A 26,152-nucleotide genomic window follows, 5' to 3' on the forward strand; every position below is an offset into this window, starting at 1 on the left:
AATTCCCATCTTCTGCCAAATACCAATAACAACAATAATGGTAAACCTGCAGTGAATAAACTTAGTTTCTTCTGTAGATCTAGCAGATAGAGTTATCGTGGTGATACGCTACTGTTTTTTGAGTCTCATTTCATCACAAGCTAAGGGAAAAACTCCCCTTAAATTCTTCGTGCTGATAAATTGAAAAGCAGTCTCAGCAGTTAACAGATTATTCAAATCCAGATGGAGAAAACACACCTGGAGGGGAATTTTCAGAAAGGCTCAGTGTCAACTTAACTCTGTTCCTACTGAAGTCAATGGGAGTTAAGCCAGCATGGAGTGATTTTCAGAATCTTAACCCTTGGATCTGCATACCTGTCTGAGTTCGGTGAGGTTTCTTCTTTAGGAGATTCCAAGTTATTAGGGGAGAGATTTCCAGAAGCACCTGGGGGATTTAGAAGCACAGTTCAATTAGTCTCTCATTGCAATTTGTGCTTCTAAATACCTGAGACAGGTTTGGAAATCTCACACTAAAACCCCATCTCAGCTGCTGGTTAAAGCCTCAGCGCACACGTCTATTCTGATAAAAACAGGATTCTGGACCGAGGCACATGGAGGATTTTGTGTGTGCTTAGATGGTACACCGGGAGAACAGGCTGTCACATTATCGTTAACTGTAAATGAAGGGCACTGTCAGCTGAGAAACGTTTGAACAACACTGCAAATGCTGCTGCCATGGTCCTGTGCTGGGTTCAGCTGATGCTGACGAGTCACGTTCTGTGATCGCTGCTAAACTGAGAGGCACGTGACTCTCAGCAGGTGCCAAGAGGGTAAGTTGGTCTCTGTTTGGGTCAGGATGGGAGGAACTGGGGCTTCATTTTTTTGGCTGCCATGCCATTCAGGAGCGATGTATGCAGTTTTATGTCAGAGAACATGATTTGCCTGGGTTCAATGGTTCATTTTCATGTGGTTTTTATGCAGCACAGCTGCAGCCACCCAAGAAAACTCTACCCTATGGTACAGGTAAAACGATAAGATTTAGGCGTCTTGACGGCCCTCATTTTTTCTGCTGGCAAGAAAAGACAGTTCCTGCTTTCCTGTATTACATGGGAGTGAAAGTACCATTCCTCTTAAATGTCTGGAAGAGAAGAGGGAGAGGAATCTGTCAGTGTGTTAGAAACAGGGAGATTTTCAGCTGTGGTTCTTAGGAGGAAGGGTTCAGAGCCCAGCCCTGCTTCACTTGGAGGCAGTGAGGCCCAGCTAAACCCAGCCTGTTTGGAAGCTCCAGCTATAATGTGCCTCTGCTTCCAAGTTTAATGTACTTACTTTGCTGATAGGATACAGTGTGTGTTTCACACAGAAGTGGGCATATGCCCTGATTTAGAGGTCAGATATTCCTTCAGCTGAATCCCAGCACTATCACTGATGGAAACTAGTAGGACAGTTGGTGAGCAGCATTACTCTGAGAATGATGTTTTGTACATGGGTGTTCAACCTTTTGGCTTATCTGGTCTGCACTGTGTGAAGATGAATTGTCCTAGGCTGCTTAAAAATATACATAATTCAAGTATGTAAGTAGCAAAATTTATTTTATTTTAAAATAATTTTAATTAAAACAGATAAAGAGAGCAACAAGAGAGTGTAAAACCAATAGGGTATATGACCTTGTTGCTGTGAAACTAATGCATCAGGTGGGTTTGATGGTGATGGCTGCAATCCTTAGTGAGCTCTCGAGGTGTTTATCAAAGGTTGCTGATGAAAAAAATCCTCCTCTTCTTCATCCTTGACAGTTGTTTACAGATGCACATACTGCCAGGAGCAATGATGTTGTTGAAGGCTAATTCTAAACAAACTGAGCTACCATTGTATTAGGTATCAGAAGAATAAATACTTCATATCTCTAACTGAGGCCAGGCCGGGCAACGTGGCAGGGAAGAGCTGTGGCCATGATAGCATGGGGCAGGGAGCAGAACCAGCACAGGTGCCTGAATGAGGCTGGGGTCATTCTGTACCACATGATGCCACGTGAAAAGCCATAAAGGCACAAGCTGTGGATAGGGGCCTGGCTGCTGCTGGTGGGTTGCTGGGCATCAGTCAGCAGTGGTGAGTCCTTGTGTAGCTGGTGGGGCATTGGTTGGTGAATTGCGGTTATGTGTATTGCAATCATTGCATGTGTATTTCCATTTTCCTCTTCTTTCTTAGTAAATAGTTTTTGTCTCAACTTGTGAATTCTGTTTGGTTTCTAATTCTCTCCTTCATCCCACTTGTTGGGGAGTTAGTGAGACACTGCATAGCACTAAGCTGATGCCTGGTTAAACCACGGAACTGCTGTGGGCATCAAGGAAATGGAATAGAGTTCAAAACAACCATCTCCTTGACCTGTGTGAAGTCAGGCAGTATGGAGCTTACCACAGGTCAAAGCACAGATGCATTGCAGGAGCACTGGTGGCAGGGGAACTGTTGCCATTATGTGGTTGGTAGGTTGGGAGACAGCTGAGGTGGAGCTACAGAAAGTGAAGGAGTGAGCTGGTGTCTCCTTAACACGTAACAGGTGGGGAAGGAGAGGACTGGCTTTACCAAGAAGGAGGATACGAAGAAGCAAGAAGAATTTATCCCCATGACCTGGAGAAAGTACTGGACAGCTGTGGATGATTCTGATTCTCTCATGAGGGTGATAAGGCCTTTGACACAGAGGCTCATGTCTGGTAGTCAGTCTCTGAACTTATCCAATCTAGTTTACTTTGGTTTCTGAGGACAACTGCAGCTCCTGAGAAACAAATGTTAGAAATACTCATTTGGTTCTGTACAGGTTGGCTGGCCTTTAGGCTTAGCCTAGTGTGATGTGTAATGAGGGCTTTGCTTTGGCAGGGGTTCTGTTTAGGATTTGATGATTTGGAAAGTAGCACTTCATTCCCTCCATCGGTCTGTTAGAGGAAGTAAGTCACTGCCATCTTTCTCTCATTTGCTTGGAGAGCTGTCCTGATGGGGGGAATGTTATTATAAACACTCTGGTTTCCTATCCTTCCCTTCCTTGCACATTTCTCTCTTGAGCTAGCACATCCCACTTCCCACTTAGAGGAAAAAAAAACACTGGAAAGGGAGCCCATGGACAAGTGGCTCTAGAAGGGAGAGATGAGCTTTTTAATTAATGGCTTCTGTTTGCTTCTGCCAACCAATCTGGTCTACTTCTGCCTTTTGCTGGCCGAAGGAGAAGAGCTTACGGGGTGAGTAGAACCTGAGACTATTTAGCTTTACAAGGAAACAGTGGATATGCAGCAAATAAATGTCTGGGAGACATTAATCCTGGTGTCCTGTGCAAAGCTACTTTTATGTCAACACTAGTAGGATGGGCAGGCAAGAGAAAAGATGGGAGAGACGAGAATTCCAGGACATCTCTTGGGCCTCCTGTAAACTTGTGGAAATCCAGGGCTAAGGGTTCTTTGTCTCTCCTCTAGCTGAGCTCTCACAGTGCTGTGGCTGAAGGCTGGAAAACAGCACATGTGCTAAGGTGAAAATAGCAGCACTCGCTGTATTTGTGCTGTTCTCTCTCCTGACGTAATCAAGTACTGTAAGTTTTACACACCAGTGCACAGATTACTGGCATTTACTAGGAAGCACGAGGAGCAGGCTGGCAACTGCTTGGAGGCACGCAGAATATACAGGCAATTGCTCCGGAGCATGGGGAATGCACAAGCAATTCAATTCCCAACTGGTTTCTAGGCAGGAGCTACCAATTAAAATTAAAAGAATAAAAGGCTGCAAGCTTGGGACTGATGATGTGCTCTGGAGAGAGGAGTTGCCAACAGCTTGTGCTACAAAGATGCTTCTCTTTCAGTGGATTTCAAATGGCAAAAGAAACTCAGGTAACAGATCATTCTTTTCTTCTGGCTTCCCTGATTTTCATGTACTCAGTCATGCAGCCAAAATTCCTACAAAGACAGACGGGGCTGCTCCCCATGAATTCCAAACAGCGAGCCAACCTTTGGAGAGCTGATACAGTGAATATGCCAGCAGTCAGCTGTACCTAGGAAGCAAGATTTTAAAACCGAGCCTCAGACACCTGAGTGCTGAATGATGGGGCTCAGATAATCTACTAATGAGAGTATGGTGTTTACTTGTACATATGTGAAAGGATTTAGGATTAAAAATAAAAATCTTACCCATCTAAATGTGCATTTCCCATTAATTGTTAATGCATCTCTAAAGTAAAAGTTCCCTTCTGATGGAGAAAAGTGAGGCCTAACCAGGTGGGGCTGTTAGGTATATGTGGGATCCCTGCCCATTACAGGGAGCCCTGAGAATTGTGAAGGAAACAGGCAGGTTTTAACTGCAGTTACCAACCTGCATCTGCCATGGGGCAGATGAAATCACAAATCCTAGTCTGTCATTGGTTTTGAAGTCAAAGCGTGCTTTCCTTGCTCTTCTCAGAGGTCAGGTGAACGTTAATGAACTCAGCATTCCACCAGCCACAGAAAAATGGGTGCACTAACACAGAACAAATGTCTGGAGATAGCGTGTGTGTTATTTTAAGATGCATTTTGTCCATGTGGTCTTTAATAGGGAGGCAGAAGGAAAATGAACATCCTTCAGGCACTTCACCTCCAGCTGGTAACTCAGGAATATCCACACCACAGAACAGAATCAGTGCGGTACCTCATGTCAACGCAATTCTGTTCCATTAGGATTTGCCTTGTAAAGAACATATTGTGTAGCTCTCAGGTTTTTCTGTCAGAGAGCTTAGCGCAGGAACTGACCTACTAGCAGGTTCAGGATAGGATCATTTATTATTGCTTGGCTTAATAAACTGCATCTTAAATTATGATATCGATTACAGCATAGAATGAAAAGGCTGAGCCGGCATTATTGTGTTTGGCACAAGCAGCATTTTAAAATGTTTACACTGATTGCATGGTGCATCAGTATTGTTTTTGGAAAGCAATAGACTGAAAATATGGTGTTACACGAAGTGCTAGGTGCTCCTGAATTCATTTACTTAAATTTTCATCTAAAAATCAAAGATTTCACGTGGCAGGTGGAGCTCATCCTTGGTTCTTCTCCCGTTAACAAATACAAGCCAATGTTTACTGTATCAGTTCACCAAATTAATGACACTAAAACACAGCAAAGATATGGTTTGCAGCAACCCTGGTAAGTTCTGTAGGATGCTCCTGACAGGATAAACATGTCTGCTCTGCCCTCCTTTCCTTCCCTCCCCCCCAAACAAGCAATAAAAACATTTTGCATAAACAAATTCCAAATTACAAGTAATCATAGGAAAGCTGACAAATGTATGCTATGCTAGTCTGTGAAAATACTAATCAAAGCAGCCTGTCAATTGTTAAAGTTAATGATTTAGATATGCAAAACTCTGACTAAATTTTTGTGGATAATTACATAATTACAGCTGGGTTAACAATCAGAAATAGCTATTGCGTGCTCCATCTTGAAATCACCATGGCATTTCCCCACTATTTTTTAAAGGCCTCTTTCCTCTTGTTCCCCCCTGCACACAAAAAGCAGTAGGGAGGGGGAAAAAAAACTGGGAGCCACCAGGGAGAGGAAGGCAAGTGAGGAGGGTGCCTGCTACCTGCTCCATCCCCCCTTCCCCTCAACTGGAGAACAGAGCACCTGCTGGGCTGGGTGAAGGTGTGGGAATGCCTGTCAGATAGAGGGGGATTGGAAACAGGAGAGTTAACTGCTGTAACAAGCTGCAGTAGCAGCACCTCTACCAGTGGATTAAAACCTGTGAAAATGAGCTTTTTTTTTCTGTGGGAAGCCTCTCTGAAATGGAGTTACTGCTTCATTTTAAAGGGCTTGCTCTGATACAGGAACCCGGGACTGGTAAGGCTTACCTTCACCATTCCATTCTTTGTTAAATTATGATGTCATTCTGGTGGCCCTTTTGCTCACAATCAGTCTTCTTGCAGGTGCTTGGTTCAGAATGTGCTGTGAGGCCTCCAGATGCTCTGAAAGGCTCCTCTGGCTCATCGTGGGGATGGAGGAAAGCAGGTTTTAGTGGAGAGGAGATCCAAGGAGGGGGTAAGCACACCCAGTTCTCTGGGCACTGGTCTTTTTTAAACTCCTTTTAAAATTGTTCTGAATTTTTCTGTTCTCAGAATCTCTGAATTTCTCCTGCAGCACAGTCTTCTCCCCCTCACATTGGCCTCACGGTCTCTTTTTATACTAGGTCTGACTGGTAGAGTGTAGAGATTCCAGCTGTTGGGAATTTCAGGAAGGTGACAAAAGCATAAATAAAATGAATGTTGGGCTCTTTCCTGAATATCACATTGGCTCAGATGGGGTAATGATAGTGATTTAAAAAGTAATATATCTCTCGTGTAATTTTTCATCATAATTTTTCTATACAGTTTCCATTAAATAGATAAATGACCTAAATGAGAAAGAGAAATAAAGTTGAAGGCATAAAATCAGTCCCTGTCAGGAGCTACATAGAAAGAGTTGAGATAGTGCGTCATCTCCGCTCCTGCAGATTGCGATGAGAGCAGCATCCAGGCTCCTGTTCATCACTGATGAAAATGCAGATTTAATGGTGGTGACTGTGTTGAAAAAGTGTTTTGTAGCCCAGAATTTGCTGTGTCAAATAGTGTTATTATGCTCATTGTATCGGTTGTAGTTCCCATGGAAACAATTAGGAGGCATTACTTTCAGAGCAACCTTTGTAGATTTGGCCCTGGACAGTTCCTCTTCACTCAGCATGGCCTAGGGAAGCTGCATGGTTGGACACCCATGGTCTTGCAGGAGAGGGGAATAAATGCCCCTTTATGTAGATGCAGATGTGTAATCCTTCCCCCCAGTATGTTGTCAAAGTCATCTTAAGGTAATTGATGATACAGGGCTGATGGTTGCTGTTGTTATATTCTCAAGAGAAACTGCTACAAATTAATTTGGTGGATTGCTCAGCCTGCAATAAGGGCATGAAATTAAATAGCGGTGCAATTGGATGTCTGAATGAAACCTGAAATACTCTTTTGGAAACACTGCAGGCACCTGGAGCAATGGCAGGGCTCTGAGGCGCTATTCACTGGTCTTACCCTGCTTACTTCTGCTGCGCTGATGAAGCAAAAATAAACTTCCTGTACTTAGACAGCTTTTAAACATTTTTTTCTGCAAGACAGAAACCAGATGGAATATTTTCACAGCTGACACCAAAATTCGCAGTTTTTGTGACTTCAGTGATATTATGATTTATACAGGGACTCTGTGTGTCGGCAGCCTCGAGCAGACAGCCTCTTGCCATTCAAGCTTTTAAACATTATTTGGATTGATATGTTGAAAGATTCTTTGAGCAGAGTGCAATGTGAAGTATCGCTGGATTTAAATGGTAACTGCAGGCTGTTCTGGTTCTGTATCTCGACTATAAGGCATGATAATAAAATATGTTAAAAGGGCCACTCTTCAGAAGGGGTAGCAAACCCTTAGATGCCTTGAAATTAATCATTCGTAGAAGTAAACAAAGAATTGTCATGTCTGGTCACGAGCACAGAGCAAGCTATTGACTTGAAGCCTTCATTGGCTCTCGTAAAGCAAGAGGTGAGTGGCAGCAGGCATAGTGCTGGGACTGTTGGTCTCACAGGCAGTATTATCAGATGGCCTTGAAGACAAAGAGGAGTTGAAGGGGCTTTTCTCCCCACTGGGGAGTGAGCAGTCAAGTAGAAGCCGCAGGCAGCACGGGTAGAGGGCAGGGTGGGGAACAGGTCCACAGAGCTGGGCGCAGGCTGGGGTTTCTCTTTGCTTCCCGTTTCTTTGCCCTCCATTTGTGCCTGGATAAGCTGCTGTTCACTGTATGTGAGCTTCTTCCCACCTTTGTGGTAATTCCTGGTTTCCTGGAAACCTTGTGTTGACCTGTACATGAAGAAAACTTCAGAAACACATTGATTTTTATTTCTAATGGCATTTTCTCTATGCCTGAGAGTGGCAGCTCCGTAACCTTGGTGGGTGCTTTTCTGTTTTCAGAGATGGCTCCAGATTGTATGTTTTTTCCTTAGAGTTTTAGGCAATGTGTTTCTGGCTGTGTGAGACAGATCAGCGTCGCATCTTGGTTGGTGCTCATCATGCTCACCGTGATGGAGTTAATACTTGTGTGCACTGTGTATTTATAGGATCCTGTTCTGTGAAGTCCACACCTGATAGTCCACCAGAGCTGGTTTGCACAGGGCTCCAGAGCTCTGAAAAATGCCTTGTCTTTAATCAGGTGTTTGCTTAGGAAGGGATGTGTTGTTGCTAGGGGATGTAAGTTCTCTCAGGCTCGGAGATAGATGAAGGTATATATAATTTCAGGTGCTTATAATATGTGCACCTAATCTTTATAGAAGGATTTATTGTGTAAATCAATGACAAAATAAATGGCAGCTGCTCCTACGCACCTAGGGCAAGGAAAGGCTGCATCTAATGCAGTTTTCCTGCTCAGCCACTTACATAGTAAGGCTACTGGCATACCAAAGTGTCCTACAGTCTTCTGCCACATGTGCTTCAGACTCAAATCCAGTTCAACAGTCAAAGAAATAGAGCACCCTGATCCTTCATGGTGTCATGGTAGCTGCTGATATTTGGATCCAAGACTATTGTTTCCCCCATAGAAATACAGTAGAAGCACAGTAGAGACAGAGTCAGAAGGTGGTTAATAACCTGTAGCAAACCCTACTAAGTTGTGGGCTAAATAAATGTTGATTCCAATGATATCTGCTGAAAATCTGCGTACAACAAAACATTTGGTGATAGCATATGGAAGGAGGTGTGGGAGACAGTTAGAGGAAGCCTTTCACTTCTCTGTACATGTTTATAATCTGGTGTCCTCAACATAATAGAGACTACATATTGAAACTGTCTGTATGCAGCCTGGCTTCCAAAAAATAAAAAGTGCTCCTGTGAATAGAAACACTGCTATTTTTTACATGTTATTTCCTTGTTTGGACTTCCTACCCCCAGGCCAGCTTCAGTGAATGCAGACACTGCATTATAGAGGCCGTGCTAGTGAGCAATTGCTTAGAAGGCCATACCACAAATCTGTAATGTTCTCCTAGACACTGTCACTTAAATCCAGGAAACCACATTTTAAATATGATGCTGATCTCTATCTAGGGGAGTTTAAACAAAGGCAGCCACTCTTGCAAGATACTTCCTTTGGCTAAGCTGGAAATCCTAGGCATGTAGGAGCTAATCTAGCAAATTACTTAAATGTATGCTTAAACCCATGTGTATTTGCTTTGAAGTCAATGGGATTACTTGTATGTTTATACGCTTTGGTGGTTTGAGGCCTTGAAACATAGGAAGACATTTGGCATCTAGACAAGCAGGGATAGAAGGAGCATGAAGAAATTATCTCCCTTCTGTGGGATTGGTTATACTCGGCATTCCTGGCAGATTTTTTGGTTTTTTTTTTTTTTCTCAGCTGTTGCTGAAAACATCTGATGATGTTTTCATCTCATCTCCACAGCTTTCCCAGGCTCTATTCCTGTGCTTCACTATTGTTACTATTACAAATGTTTTCCCCTCAAGTCTGACTTGCATCTGTCTTGCTGCAAGTTAAACCTGTTGATGTTTGGGCTTTCCAGCTTACAGGAACGTTGGACGTGACAATCTTCTACACGCTAAAGAGTATTAATGTTGCCTTCTCAAGAACTCTTGTCTAAAGTCCCCAGCATTTCCAAATCTTCTCTGTAGTTTTCTGGTTTTCTTCCAGGGCTCTCCAATGAGTCCATCTCTCTCTTGCACTCTTCCCCTTTTCTTCCCTTGTTGAATTTTAGCCATTTTATGGCACCACTGTGATTTGTCAACATCTTTGCAAACTGGGGCCCTCCTTACTTGCAGCTGCCCTGAGCACCCCATTTGTGTAGTCTGTAAGCACAGTCAGTATGCTGTTTCAGGTCTAGATGATTCATGAAAATACCGAACAGAATCATATCCACAGTAATTCTGTACTTTCCCCCAGGTGGCTTGCTTTGGCTGTGGGCGAATGGTAACTTTCTCTGCATGTTCAGCCACTTTGTATCTGTCTGCAGTTGTTTCATCCTGTCTGTTTTATTGGTGTGCATATGAGAGAGACAGCCCCAAAAGCTTGACTAAATCAGGAAATGTGACATCTCATGCTTTGCTTCTGTCCACGAGGCCCACTGCCCTATGGCAGAAGGAAATTAAATTGATTTGACAGGATTTATTCTCTACAAATCCATACTAGCAGCTATTCATTTCAGTGTTATCTTCTAGGCGCTTACAAATAGTTTGATTACTTGTTCTGGTGTTATTCTGAGGATTGAAAACAAATTGACTGGCTGCTAAGTTTTCAGCTCTGCTTTCCCCCACTTGCCAAGCAAGGTCTTGTTTACTCCCCTCCAGCCCTTGGACACCTCATCCCCACCACCAGCACTCTGAGAAGTGACTGTCTGGTGATTTAGAGGTCGCATAGGTGGCTATTTAAGAATCCGGGGCTGAAATTCTTTGTGCCCAGTCAATTTGAAGACCTTTAATTTATTTAAGGGCATTTTAATCTGCTCTTTTTAGGCCATTATCTTCCTGCTGCTACATATTCTGTTCCTTGTCTGCACTGGCGTCTGTGTCCTTTAGAAGTTTCTCAGAGGCACTTGCAACTCTCCTTAATTATTTATTTTTGCCTTCTGTGGGATCTGAGCTTAGGCCAACTGCCTGGGTTTAATCCTGCTGTCAGCTGTGGTTGTGTTGCTTCTGAATTGAGGCATAACTGGAGGCTCGGGAAACAGCCTTAATTTCTGCTTCTTACTCACGCAGCACTCTTGCTAATGTATGAGTGCCCTGCATAAAACTAAGAGCTGCAATAATGAGACATGTGGTGTGTTGTGATTTGGGATGTCTGCTGACCAAGGCTGGGTTGGAGTGGATATATTGATTTTTATTCCTATTTTTTGTCAACGAACTAGAACAAGTGACTCAGCAGTCAGTGGGAGAGGATTAAGAATACTCGTGTTGTGGAGCCAGCTCCTCTTCGTTAGTGGTGAGAATTAACTGTAACAAACAGTCTGTCAAGAGAATGAATTGATCACATTGCCATTTACCCCCTCAAGTTGTTTCTGGTTGCACTTTCTCTTTTGCAGTTTTACTGTTGTTCAGGTACCAGAATGATAACTTCATTCCTTCCTGTTTTCCTAGAAAAGTCAAGGGGAGAGCCTCATTACAAACTTCACTACATTGTCATTCTACTATCTATTCTCACAGTATTGGTTTCTCCATAGTCAAATGAGGAATGTTCAGTTGAAATTACTACTGAACTAGTAGCAATTGACTATATATAAATCAAAAGTTTCTATAACTATAATATATTTGAGGGCTTTTATTTTCTCTCCTATAGAAGAGTATTTTCAGTCCTGCTATATTTTTCCATAGTCTTTTTTTAATATTTTTTTTTCTTTTATTTGAAGGGGAAAACTGCAAAGGTGCAGTAGCCAAAGTTGTCTTATTGTTTTGAGATGAGCAATGAGGTTCTGGGCTAAAAGAAATGGCACTATTCTACATAATTTCACAGGATCCACTAGGGAAGTAGCCCAATTTTATGGGAGCTCTTATGGAAAAATTCAGATTTTACGTGGATTTGGATGAAAAGATAAATTTCTTAGGATTTCTAAAATTGGGTGGATTTCTTGAGTTCCATAAAGTCTGCAACAGCTGTGGAAAAATGCACAGTTCTCGCCATGGAGTAAATTTTTATTATGGTCTGCAGAACTTCCTTTTCTGTGTACATCTGTGCCTCTGACATGTGCATTCTGGACCTCTTCCTCATCTTGTAGTCTCTTCCTGTGAATATTTTATGCTTCTTGATGGATGCATAGCGCTCTGATCCTCAGATGATAGAAATCCATGGCTGCCTACAAAGGAGGTTCAGCGTGCAAATGAGTGTGCGGGGGAAAGGGTGTGAAAAATAAGAAATACCAAACACAGGTCTTCAGCTTTTGTGCTAATACCAACTTATTTTATGCATTATAGGACGGGAAAAAAATCAGGAATGAAGAATGATAATGATTTATTGTATTCAGTGTGAGACCTAAGCAGTGCAGCATCAACAGCAACCTTCTTGCAGTCTGTAAAATCCTGGCTTTTGCACAAGGTCCAGCACAGGACCACCTGAGGAGCATATAAAGCTTCAGAAGAGAGTGATGGTATTGCAGCATCTCAATTTATCCTGCAAGCAATGCCCTCTATGGCTAGGACGCAAGTGCGACTGTAGCATGCTTGCCTTGTTCCCTGTCTCGACAGAGGAAGCAGAGCTGAAATAGATCTTGCTTTTCAAGGAGAGAAATTAAGACACAGAGGAGAAAAGGAATGCATCCTCAGACAAGGCTTGAAAATCAATGGTGAGATGAGGTGAAAACTTGTAGGAAGGCTGTGTCAGAAGGGCATGGGAAATGACAAAGAAAAAACGATATTAGATAAGTGGAGGAATCTGAAAGGGAAGGATTGTGAAAGAGATTAAGCCAAATCTATGCAGGGTTTTAAATGAAGAAGCCTGAACAGTATCTTGAGATGATCGGGGAGTCTTCTGATTAGCTTTGATTTAATGATATTCTTGAACATCTTTGTATGCCTGAGTAGCCAGAACTGAGAACATTCCCAGCGGCTGAGATGAAGTGTCTGGGAGGGGACTGCCTTCCCCTGGCTGGGGAAGATGTGAGGAAATATCACATGGAGCAGAGGCAGAGGGGTGTGCAGGACATTTCTTTGTACTGGCAGAGGAGAGGAAATGAATATCGGGGTCCTGATGATGTCCCGTGCTGCTATTGCTTCAGTGAGAAACATGAAGCAGAAAGCTGGAACTGAGGCTGGATGTTGGAGCTGTCTATATTTAGCCAAGCCACAAGGAGTTTCTGCAGGGCAAGTGGGACAAATGGAAAGGGATGTCTGGTATATGAGGGAGCTGTTTGTATTAGCTGCAGCAGGCACAGGTATTTGTGTTCCACGTGATGCTGTGCTTTATTGCCTGCTACTCATTCTCTTTACTGAACTGAATAGGTTCCCAGGATCTCTATTCCCTTTTGCTCAGTTTCTGTAAATGCTAAATAGAATTTTGCCATGTATAATGTTTTCCAGAAAAAACATCACCTTTTGCTGTATTAGCTGTATCATTCTAAAGGAGTTTAGGTCCTACTGGGACCAAGAACTGCTTTTCCTCTTTCCCCATCAAACAACCTACAATCCAGCTCTCCTTTGCATAATCCTATTTCATATATGAACAATGTGAATCCTCCAGTTTATGCTAGCGAGAAAATTTGGGTGGTTATTTCATCATTGCCTGGAGAAGCAGGACAGGGAAGCTGCCAAGCTGTCTCTGTACAGCTTCGCTCTGCTGAAATCTAGTGTAGAAAGTGTAGATGTCTTGATAACATATTCAGCTCTTTTTCACCTTTTGCTAGCTTGTGCTATCAGTGAGTTGTGGCTGTGCATTTTTCTCTTGCAGTAGATAACAGCCTACCCACCTCCTCCCTAAAGGGTACAGGTCAGACAAGGTCCTGTTGTCTCTTTCTCTGGCTGCAGCTTCCTGATGTATCTGTCTCTACACTGGTGACCCTCAGATCACGGTATTGATTCCTGCATCACCTCTAGGATTTCTAATAAAAAATGCCTAGTTAAAATGTTCCCATAGCAGCATGTAGTAGCCAGCTGGAGGCCTACCTGTTGGCTGCAGTAAAGTTTGCAGCACAGAAGAGGGGTACCCAGCTTGAGGATGGCAGAGCCTGGAAGCAGTTGGTTGTGATAGCACTGACCAGGTGAGCCTGCAGGCCAGGAGGAGGCAGGAGAGGCTCCTCTCCCCGGCCTCTGCTCCAGTGCCCCCCACCTTGCCACGGAGCTGCCCTGTGCAGCATGCGACTGCATGCCAGTAGAGCCATGGCCAGTCCTGCTACTCTTGTGCCACAGGGCAGGGTGGGGAGTTCTGGCTGTGGGTACTGTGACTGTTGTGCAGTCCTTGTGGTGCAGGAACCAAAGTTAGTTGTGATGGTGGGTGGGGCGAGGAGAGGATGTGCTGCTACTTTGTCAAGAGTGTAGACCAGTTCCATTGTAATGTAAAGGCTTTGAAACTTTCCAATTATTCCTTTTCCTTATGTGCAAAGCGTGATTGCCTTGTGTGTTTTGTCAAGTTAGGAAAGAAGAATGTGTCCACTCCATAATGCATTTTCTCCAACTGTCCCCTTATCCCCTTGAAGCAATTTGTGCCAATATCTAACTGCTCCACAGACAAAATATGCATGGCTAACACCTGCAAACAAATTCATGCTGATGAGTCCTGCTTGCTAAAAGTGTCCTGCTCACACCACATTCTGCAACCATGGCCATATGTCTGTGAATTAGCATATTTGATTAAACGTATATGCAGAACTGGAGATCATAGTAGAAGGGCTTGTACTATATGAGCCTTTAATCTCAAATGTGCCCCATGGGTAAGGTAGATGGATTAGCATTGTCATGTGTAATCATCTAATCTTACCTCTTAGCCCCATTGACAGAGTTTCAGGGTTGGAATCCCCAGAGATCCATGGAGAGCTGTGAAGCCCTGGAACACCTGATTTTTGCTTAAGCAAAGATGCAGATTGCCTGCCTTGATTGTTGTCTCCAGCAAGGAAGACTGAGATGGTAACCCAGATGCTTCCTTGTGGGTGACTCCATTCGAAACGGTTAAAGGCAGTGGGACTTAGAATGCCCCCGCGTGTATCTGACATCATGGTTTCTCTCACCATAGTAAGCTGGCTAAATTAATTTAATTTTAAAGAAGTGAAGCACTGAGACTGTGCCTGACATTTTCAGGATTCCAGGACACCGTGTTCCCAGATCAATATGCTGATTTAGTAACATAACTTATGCTCAGGAAGGCCATGTGACATTCCTAGACCCATCCATCTTAGTCTAGCTTTTCTGTTAGAGCTGTGCAAATCCTTTCCAGGAGAGCAAGTGTGATTTTAGAAGCTTCCCACTAGAATGGAATAGTGTGAAATTACAAACAACTCCCACCAATGCCAGATTTGAAGATATCCCTTTCCTCTCATCTGAGTCACAGGTAGGTCCTTGTACAAGACCAGTGCTGTCTTGCTAGTAATGAGACAGGCATGCATGTAGGTAAACACACAGATGTAACTCCAAGAGCCAACTGCCCAGAACACGAGTGCTTGCATATGGAGATAAAGAGGGTCCACCTTTAAGCAGACACTTCTTCAGATAAAGAAATGCACTTGGAAAGGTGAAAGGGCACTGAAAGCACCAAGAGTTTATGCTTTTAAAAGCCAAGGAGATATTTAAGTTCTTTGCAGGCTTAAGTAGAATCAGAATAGTGCTACAAAAGTAGCTTGAGTTTACATGTATGAAAACTAGCCAGATATCGCTTGATCATGCTGCTGATTTAAAAGTTATCAAAGCTGTTCTGTTATGGGCCGTTTGTGTTTGTGATGCTCACAGAAACAGCGCATTGAAGTCAGTGGCTGTTGTGTCACTCACAAAGTGGTTTTAGAATGCAGATAATGTGAGCAAACTTTTTGATCTATTATTTATTTGTAAAAGAAGAAAGAAAAAAACAAATGCTACCCTCCTTTTCTGGGCTCAGGTGCCCAAGTTTTAGCTTTCTTAAACATGCCTAGAGGTTATGCCTCCTTATGTTTACTTGATAGTGGCAGCTATACCTGCTAATGGTGTTAGGAAAATCTTGAGGTATTTCTTTGAAGGTACATAAAAATTCCAGTTTAAAAAATGAGACTTCTAGCTTAACTTCCTCTTCCAAACAGAGCAGAAATTAACATAGTAATTAAATTGATTGTAGCGATGAAGAATTATGACTTCTAGACCCACACCATTTGTTTCTGTTTTATCTTAGCTTCGATTCAGGATATCTCAAGTAGCACAGTGCTTAGCTTATAGGGATGTTTGCCTGAGTACAACTTTAAGAACAGACTTAAGAGTACACTGGAAAGAAATCTGCTCCTTGCCAAAGGCCACTCTTTTTAAAGTGACATTCCTACTCCACGTAGCCAAAGTACTATTGAAGATATTTGTAGTGGATAATGCTGAGTCACAGGCTGAACTGGTGATTGAGCACCTGGAGGTGAAGGCAGGGCCAAACCAGGGGAGCTCAGGTGCACACAATGATTGGGGGAGATCAGAAGTGGTGGAGTCAGGGTCCACCCATTCCCAGACCTCATTTAAAGGTTGGCAGTGAAGGATAGAGTGTTTCTCTGAAGATCCCTGCATACCTGAGGCCTTCTGAAAGGTAAGAAGTTTCCTTATTTCTTTGCCTGCTGCTGTTGTGTTTGAGCAAATCCTTGCTTGCTGCAGCTTGGGGTCTTGCTGCTCTGCTGTCGTTGTTGTGCTTTCCATCATGTTACCCAAGTTTGAAAGATGGTTTAGCTTTGTGGTTTTGTCTGTCAGTCCACCAGGCAGCAGTTTAACCATGTGCTTTTAAGGTTGGAGCTTTAGTTTCAGCCTCATACTAAGTTTCATGGAGATGTTATGCACAGTACATGGAAATGCTGTAATCTCTTGCTTTCTTGAAGCTATCTGCAGTACTGCACCACAATCAAATAGTGCTTCTTGATGACACTGTGTGCCCCAGCTGTGTCCTGAAACACACTGACACAAATAAGTCATCCGGGGATGCACAGGCAATTGGGAAACCTTGCTAAATGGAGGCTCGTGTGTTTTTCTCTGCTGAACTGATGGCTTTATTTTAACAAAATGCTCACAACAATGAGGCTGCATGCACACATTTGGTCTGTCCCTGTTGTTCACAACTAGGTCATTGCTGTGGCTGTGTTCTGGACTGCAGTCAGCCTGTGGTTAACTCATCTCCCTGAAGGGAGCAAATAGGCCTGTTCCACCCGCTCTTTTAGGTATGATGGAGGATATCATTTTTCACCATACTTATACCATTAAAATACCTCTGTTTTCTTCTGTTGTCTCTTGAAAGTTTCCCAGAGGAAAATCCTCCTACTAACGTCCGCTTTCTGGGAGGGTCCCAGATAATGATTTTTCTCCTATTACTCACGGAGTTACAACGTGAACAAGCTTCTAGCGCATAATATTTCACCAATCCCCTTTGTTCATGTACCTCTGGCTACCTGTTTGACTGTGCTACATTCCTGGCTCCAACTGGATATCCAGTGGTAAATGTTAGCATAAGAACTCTGGCATCTTACTGCCCTGGCCTGTCCTTCTCCTGCCAGTTCCAGGAGTTCCTCTTATATGCTTTGGGGTAACTTGTCCTTTGTCGTTTAGGTATAAAAAGCAGTTAGTCTCAACTTCTTTCTTTTTTGTTTTGATTTGCAAGAGGTATGAAAGCTTTGGTGCTCCTTTTTGCTTTCATTCTGAGACTAATGAGGTGTTTGAGTAGGCACCTGTGTGCAAAAGGCAGCTGGCATGGACTCTTGCATTACCTTGCATTACCTTGGCATTACCTCAGCACTGATTAGTACTGCTAATGAATAAATGGAGTTTAGTAACTCTGCGAGTTCTGCTTCCCCTTATTCTCAGTGTGTTATTACTCTGGACCTATAAGTGTATCCTGTAGCTTAGGAAAGAATGGATCAGCTTCAACACTGGCAGTATGTCCAGTGACTGTATGTAACATAGTTGTTACACCTTATTTTGCAGGAATCTCATGTTTTGCTTCATCTGATGTGCTTTATAATGCTTTTCAGCACAGTTCACTTGAGATGATCTATTTTGTAAGAATTTTTGCCAATACTATGGTTCTTGGAGTGCTGTGTTCCATAGCATAAATAGAAGCTAGCGTATTCGTGCCTTCTGAAGTCAGTGAAAGTCTGTCTGTTGACTTTCATGGGGCTCTGGATTAGATCTTTAATGAACATCTCCCGATATCATTATAGGAGCAAATATTGGAACAGCATCATGAAAACTTCAGATTTAGTCGATACGGAGGATTTATTACATTTTTTTATAGAACATAAAGTAGTTTGGAAATTGCTTCTTGAATTACTTCACCTGCTGCTCTGTTCATGCTTGTCCCACAGTGACCTGAGCCACCCAGACAAATATTTTGTCAGACAGGAGCTGAGACCAAGATTAGGAGAAAGGAAGGGACTGCACAATATAAAATGCAGCTACAGGCTTTGAAGCGAGCAGTAAACAAATTGCAGACTCAAAAAATCAAAGTCTGAGTGCACCCAAAGAGATGCAAAATTCCTGCCAGCTTCAAATGTTCTTCCCCTTAGAGTGAGGTGTTGAGTTGTAGACAACCTGAGAGTTTGGAAGTGTAAACGCACAATAAGGCAGAAGCCATGGAATTAATGAATCCTGTTAATTTCACACTGTCCCCTCCTTGGACTAATTTGTGCAAATTAAATGCTGCATTTGTCAGGCAGAGCAGTTTGTGCACCATGCATTGCGCTAAGAGTTATTTTAGATTGATTTGTACAATGAGAAAATAGTGCAAAAATATTTTTATTTCAGTATTTCAATTAGTCCTAGTTTTACAGCCATTAAAAGATTTCTTTAATAGGCTTAGACTCTCTTGGCCTGCACAGCTGCATGAGGTCTGGTTTGCATTTAAAGGTGGGAGAAAATATAGTGGGAATAGAGACATTTAGCTGACTGGATTTGCTTAATTAACCCCCACCCCATGCGAAAATGCCAAAGCAGGCCGATGAATTATCTGTCCCTTCATCACAGGCCAATCGCTTAATTGCAAATTATCCCTAATAATTACGCAGTCAAGTAACTGCTGGATTTATATTTAATGAATTAGGGAGCCCTTAACAAGGATTTAAATGGACCCACCAGGATTACTCAAAATTGACAACTATCAAAGGGCTGGAAGCTGCTGTTCGTGCTTACGTGGAGGAGAACCTCACTCTGTTTCCTGTTGAGTGATGTTTCTCCATTTCCATTGTCTCAGCAGGACAAACTGAAAATGAGGAAGACAATCAGAACCAGGTGGGTTGGAAAGGCAGGTTAGAATAGAGGACCAAGTACAGAAATCCCAGCCTGTGCTGAGTGAGATGGAGCATTTCTAGACAGCACAGGAAGGGGTATGCTTGCCCTCAGCAGCATTCCCAGTGGGAACAACGAGGTCTGCCCACTGCGGGATGGGGGCATTCCCCTTGGGGAGGTGTGTGTGGATGCAGTTAGTGCCGATGCAAGCATGGGACAAGGGTTTTGGCACTTCTTTTTCAGTTTTGACAGTGAGGGGAAGCAGAAAGGAGTCTTTTGAACTCCTCATTCATTTCCCTTCTTCTGCTCTTTCATGAATACTTTTCCCTCTTCAAATTCCTTTAAATCACTTGGTGTGTGGGGTGTGTTCATTGTGATGGCCACTTGTCTTGTTTCCTGGCTGACATGTACCTTGTTGAAATATGAAAACAATTGAGAATAGGAATTTAAATATAGAGCTGTGTCTGCTCTTACTTGGGAAGGTAAGATTCAGTAATTGAATAAGCAATTGAAAACTTGAAAAGTGAAGAAGGAAATAAACTGAATGCAAAGGAGCATGCAGAGGTGAGTTAGATGATGCGTGCTTTCCTAACATGGTCCAGTCAGATTAAGGTGGCTGAACTGTTTCTGAGATGGAAACCAACATCTGTTCCTTATCTTTCTTGTATTGATGTCCAGTTTGGAAATCAGGATCCCTCTGTGCCTTCAACAGCAAAAACACCAACTCTGCCTCTCTCCTCCTCCATTGCACAGCTTAGCAAAAGTGCTCTTTTAACTCTCATTTCCTTTTTCATTCCTTTGTTGCTTGCTCTTCGTAAGTCATGTGTAAGCAATTTTTTTTCTGCTGCTTTTTCAAGGAGAGTAAGTAATTAACTTGGAAGAGAATGGGAAGCTCTGATTTCAGATGGTTTTGAAAGGCCTTTTACTGAGATTTCTGCAGCGTGCCTCTTCTTCCTCGGAGATTTCTCACTATGGATTCATGTGTGAGAAGGTGATATTCTGGACTTCAAAGTCCCAGCTCATATCTTCCTATCTTCTCTGTCTAACAGAGATTTTGTGGCATCAGAAATACTGGTATAAATCAACCTTTTCCTCTGTTTACATAAGAGCACGTTTCTCAGTGAATCTTCTTTTCCCATGTTCTTCATCTTGTCACAATAAACAATCAGCAGTCCCAAAGAATGCTGTAATTAAAATATCCTGGAGGAATTGTTGTTGTTATGGATACTGTTAAGTGCACTGAAAAGTGCCATAGGTTACTGAGACAGAAGAAATACTAATGTATGGTCTTCTGATGTTACTTTCACCTGGGGCAGTGGCAGGAGAGGGGAAGAAATATATGAAACATGGGTATGCACTTCTATCCAGATCACACATCACAGCTGGTAGAATACAGAGCATTTCTTCAGTGTTTTGTTGCTGGTTTTTTTTTTTGTTTTTTTTTTTTTAGACTCTTTAAAAAAAGTACTTTCTAAAAAGTAAGTATTTTCAAATAGCATGAAACCCACTGTGTCAAATGGAAATTCAGGCTTCGAATTTTGCAGTCTTCAGTGTAGATTGCTCTGTGGGAGTTCTCCTTTGGAGGTCACTTTCTTCAGCACAGCTCTAGTCACCCCACAGTGACATAGTGGATGGGTGAGCAGATAGATGGGGGTCCAGGCCAGCTGGGTGGCTTGCCTGGTAGCATGAGGGGTTGAGCAGCAGAGCCAGAGCTAATGCCTTTGTGTGCAGGGTGCCTTTCTGCGTTATCAGCTTTGGATCTGAGATTTGCTGTGCTTCCTGCCCTGTGCCTTTTTGTTTCTAGTAATGACATTCTGGAGGGGAATTTGTCAAGCACCCTTTGAAAGTCCAAATAATCTATGTCATTTGGTTTTTCTCTCCTTGCTCTCACTGACAGCCACAAAGGATTCTAACGGATTAGAGAGGACATCTTTCTGTCTTTTTTTCTTTCTTTTTTTCTTCTTAGAGAAGGATGGGTTTGTCTTTACCATATTCCCTTCATAACTTCTTCAGCTACTATTGCCTGTACTACAGTAAGGCTTCTCATTCTGCAAGCACTTTTAGGCACGTGTGTATGTATGTGTAGATACATATTTGTATATCTGATATTGCTTTATAGCATCTTTAGGAACAAAGATAGATTAAAAAGCTTTCGTTTTTTTGTTTTTTTTTAAAGTCACTTGGTATCTGTTCAGCCACTTAATTTTCTGAGTGTTTTTTATATCTTTTAATCAAACCAATCTGTTTTGTTAATTTGACACGCTGTTTTCTATTTTGATACCTTTATCCATCTTTTTACTCCTCACTGGAAAGTAATGGTTCAATAGCATTCACTGCTGTGAATATATGTTCAAAGAATCTTTCACACTATACAGTGGTTCATCTAAGACGCAAAGCATAGCTTTGCTTCTACAACATATTTCAATGTGTCAGTGCTGCTGGCATTATCCCCCGTGAAGGGCAGTGTTCTGTCTGGTAATTCTTTAAAATGCACAGAAGTAGATTGCAAAGAAGAGAGGAAGTAACCCTGGGACATTTGAGGAAGACCTGGGAAGACAGACAAACAAAAACAATAAAAGTCTGGAATGAGCTAAACAAGATGTAAACACTGAAAAACAATTGGAGTGGTGGAAGCACAGAATGGACTTTTAAGTGTGCTGAATGCCTCTCATACTGGGGGTTGAGCACCTAAAAACCTTAAAATCTGGGCCCGGATGACTTGGATTTTAAGCTATTTTGTAAAAGAAGTGATCTGATTTTCCATGATTTAGAAATAGGAGATGAGCAGTTGCTTTCTACTCTGTGTATTTAAGATTTGTCTCATCAATCTTGAACCTAAAAAGTAATAGTGAAAATGTAAGCTCTGTACAGCTGCATACTGGCCTGTTCTCAGAAACAGAGTGAGAAGGAATGCTAGAGGTCTTTCTTACCTTTTGAATTAAATGCCTTGTAAATGGTGGCTGCCTGCTGCAAAGTGTTTGGCTCAGAGCAGAAGCAGAGCTCTGTAGGGAGGTCTCTGTGCTTGGCTGGGTGGATGTGTCCTTGCCTAGATGTTGACATGTATTAGGCTCAGCCTGGAGAAGTTGGTGGGTTGGTGTGCAAGGACCTGAGCTGTACATGTGTATGCTCACCCAGTTGAATTTTTTTTCAAACTTTTCTTTTAAAATGGAAAAAAAATCCCAAGCAAAAAACCTCTTCAGTTCCAGGTATGACAAATAGAATGCTATAACTGAAAAGCGATTTCTTCCTAAAATACTGAATTCGATTAGGAACTGGCAGGAAGAAAAAAAGCATTCCAAAGGTATGGCTAGGTATTAATGCTAAAAAATGTTAGCATGTACACAAAATTATAAGTAGCTAGAAATAAGAATTTGAGAGCTACTCTGCCCTCTCTCTGCCATGCTACCCTAGCACTACAGTAATTTATTGTTACAGAACATTCCCTCTTAGAACTGCCTAAATATTTCAAGGAGCTTCAATTACGTATTGCACAGGGGCATCTTAAAAAGTATGTAGGTTTGCTAGCTTTGCTAAATAAAGGGAATACACTCACAGAAAAGCAAACAAAACCAGTAAGAAAAAGCAAAAAAGAACATACAGTGTTTAATTAAAATATCAGGTTTGGGCATGTTTGTGTCCTTGTTAACTATGACTTCTTGAGGATAAAAGCCCAGCATAAAATCCATTAAATGCAGAGATAGGATATTTATTTTTATTTTCCTTGGAGCTTTGTTTCAAAGGCTTATGTTGTCAATGGGAGGAAAATCCCAAAAAGACAAAGTCTATACTGGCTCTTCAGCTTCATATGGAAGTTAGGTGTAGTTTCCTGGCTGCTGCAGCAACAGAGTTGCTACTTCCAGCACAAAACTTTGTGCTCCAGGTAAACTTTATAGGTGTTTCAAGGGGTGTAACTAAGAAAAAGAGGATGGCGTGGATGTGTCTGTGAGTTGTTGAGGGTCTTCTCCAGCTCAGTGGCTGGCTGCGGTTTTGTACAGCATGTCTCTGCAGTGTGGCGTGAAGTATTGCACAGCAGCACAAGCACACCTTGAATCTTCAGTCTGAGAGGCAATAAATGGTTTCAGTCTTCTAACAGGCTTCAGTTGTGAGCCAAGATTTCCTTGTTTTTCTGTACAAATGTGGCTTTTTGGTCACTGATCTTCTTCATGTTCTTCTTCTGTTGGCTAGTTTACTAAGCTATGTAAAATAAATGATGTGTCTCAGTCTTCAGAAATAAATGTTTGTTTTGTTTCTAAGACAGGACTGAGCTCGCTACTGGAAGAGTGAGGAGTTGAGAGAGGGATATGCATACTACCATGAGAGTGGGTAATGGAGGCTGTTGGCAGAGCAATGCAGATATTTTGAGTACCAGGGTAGACATGCTCATTCCTTGTTGATTTCTGTCTTATCAGGAGCTTAGCAGGGAGGGGGAGATCCTGGGCACAGTTCTGGACCTTGAGGACAGGATTTGACTATGTGGGTCCATCCAAGCTGATACCAAAATAATTTCCTTCTCTGAGTATACTCAGAGAGATCTGCATTGCAGGATGTAATGTCATGCCCATCTCTTATGTAGGTATGATCAGTATAAAAATACATTCTAAGTTTTTCTTTGAGTAACACTGGTGTTCTTCTAAAATCAACCAATAAAGAAAAAGTAGCTGAGAGCAGCCTGTGCCTTTTTGTTTTTACATTCTCTTGCAGTGCGGTCTTGGTGGTGGGATCTAATGCAGCCAGCACCTTAATGCCGAGCATCTCTTGGCAGGCACTCACCTTGTCATCCCAGAGCAAGCTATTTTGTATGCCAGTTAATTCTAAAGAGGGCTAAGTGGGTTCAGGTTATGGTATTAATAGTACTGAGGTAACCAGGTGACGCACCAGAAGAATTTGAAATTGCTAGATGAGTTATAAGCACTGGGGATTCTGGCTTATTCTTCCTTAAATACACTCCTTCTATATTCCCTTGACTGCAACTAAACTGCAGAATATTTACCTGCCTGATTGTTGTTTGTAAATCTAGGCTCCTTCCTCCCCACATTCTAAATCTTCCTTGGATTCTGAGAGGAAAAAATAGCATACAAGCAAGTGGCTGTAAAGCATTTCTTTTCTGTTCTGCCTCTCTGCGTAGAGCTTTTTGTGGCACTCAGGGGTGCAGTAGGGCTTGAACAGTCCAGACAGTGTGCCAAACCGTATTCCTGTAGGACATCACTAGAGATCCCTGCTCGTAAATGCTGCCTGCAGAGCTGTAACCAGAGAGAGAGAGAGAGAGAGACGTGTGATTCAGGGTGGACAAGCAGGTGTGATTAAGGACTTCCAGGGAAAGCAGAGAGGGAAAACAATGGAGAGGCAGGGAAGATGGGAAGCATCAACATTCAAAGGCCAGAGTGAAAACAAAGGGGTTGAAATAGGAAGTAAAGGAAAAAAGATAATTGCAAATCTGGGATGATGTGTGAGAGTGAAAAGCTGGTCCAGTCATAACAACCCTGTGTGGATGGTCTGAGAGCTGGCTGGCAGTCAGCAGGCAGAGGCAGCAAGAAAAAGGGAGAGGTGGAAGAAAGGTTGTCTGTGAGAGCAAGAAAATGTGCTGCTGTGCTTTGTGAGGGATTGAGAGTTGTTGTGCTGGGAAGGTCTGTTCGGTTGTAGGCAAAATGCTCAGAACCTACAGGGAGAGAAGGAAAGGGTCTTGTGCAGGGAGAAGGAATGATGAGCTGCTCACAGTGAATGTTTAAAGAAAAAAAAAAAAGGTAAAAAGGGCAGTGAATTCATTAAGAACTGCTGGATGCTGAGCACAGGTGAATTTCAGTCTGCTTCTTTGAGCATCTGAATGTGGATTTTAAGGGCACAACTTACGAGAAAGAAAAATGTGGGAAGCCTGGCCTCATTCTCCCTTCTTTGCTGATGTAGATCTCTAGAAATCAAGCAGATACCTGAATGGTGTGAGGCTTAGCTTAGTGCTTTTGTAGTAGATTGTCAGCAAATCGTTTCATTCTTAAAAACAGAAGGAATATCTGAGACAATGGAAGGAAGAGTTGATGGAGCTCGTGCAAGCCTTGCTAGCTCAGTGTCAGCCTGAGTTATAGTTATGGATCAGCTTCACCTTGTTTCCTAGTGGGTGGTTTGAAAACCTTTTCCCATTTCTGTGAAATGCTTGTGTAATACTCTAATCTGCGATATCTGGTTACTCTTGTTTTTTTTCTGCATCTGACTAGCTTTCCTCAGGTATGTACAGGCTAAAATTGAATATGAGTTCTATACCATCTGTGGTGATAAGTAGTGATTTTTAATTCTGGTTGTTATTTGTTTGTCCGTGTAACGTAAGTTCAAGTCAACATCTCCTCACAGATTAGAACTTGCTTGGTGAATTTTTGTGAGATTTGTATTAAACATAAGACAATATGTGGCTACTGTTATCAAACAGATGTGAACTGGAAGCTGGTGCCGAGTACCATCAAAGAAGTGCTAGCTACAAAGTGCAAATAAGGCAACCGTACAAACAGCAGAGATTCTGAGAGGTATCTGTGTGGGAAAGAGTGCAAAAGAAAATTGTGAGTGGGGACCATTGTGAAACAGCAGTTAAGGCTCCCAGGTGTACTAGGAAAGCACTAAATGTCCCCAGGAAAGCAGTTCAGCAAACACTTTTATGGAGTTGAATGGAGTGTCCAGGAGGGAATGTAAGCAATGAGCAAATGACTTTATTAATGCTGCTTGATAAGCTGACATTGCTTGATAACCTAAAGAAGGAAGTATGAAACTGTTACCAGCTGTTGCAGAAATGTGAGGAATATTGCACTGAGAGAGCATAAAATGCTGGAGCTACAATACTGGCTTCACATGGGAAGCCAAAGAAGAGGGGAAATTTGAAATGTGTAGCAGGTTTAAGACTGAGGACCTGTACAGATAATTTGCAATCCTTGGCTTAGAAGTAGATGGTAATGGGCATCATTTAGCAATAGGGCAAGAGAGAATGGCTTCAAGTTGTGCCAGGGAAGGTTCAGGTTGGATATTAGGAAAAACTTCTTCAAAACAATGGTGAGGCACTGGAGTGGGCTGCAGGTGCTTGAGGTGAGGTGGTGCAGTCCTTGTCCCTGGAGGTGTTCAAGAAAAGGGTAGATGTTGCACTGAGTGACACGGTCTGGAGTGGTCACAGGCATGAGCTGATGGCTGGACTAGATGATCTTCATGGTCTTCCTACCTTAATGATTCTATGATCAGAGACCTGAACTGTGAACATGGCTGTTAGGTCATCCTGAGTTAACCTTGAAAAGCA

The 26,152-nt window shown here is 42.5% G+C and overlaps 1 long non-coding RNA gene across 1 annotated transcript in view; it reads left to right on the forward strand.

The window, feature by feature from the left end:
• LOC107313311 overlaps positions 1 to 26,152 on the forward strand; it is a 105,731-nt gene that overhangs the window by 24,729 nt on the left and 54,850 nt on the right. Inside the window, exon 3 of the long non-coding RNA XR_001554916.2 lies at positions 5,907 to 6,018. This is a non-coding gene — a long non-coding RNA (uncharacterized LOC107313311). The remainder of the gene's footprint in view (positions 1 to 5,906; positions 6,019 to 26,152) is intronic.

This window comes from Coturnix japonica, chromosome 4 (assembly GCF_001577835.2).
Source record: "Coturnix japonica isolate 7356 chromosome 4, Coturnix japonica 2.1, whole genome shotgun sequence".
In the NCBI taxonomy this organism is placed as follows: domain Eukaryota; kingdom Metazoa; phylum Chordata; class Aves; order Galliformes; family Phasianidae; genus Coturnix; species Coturnix japonica.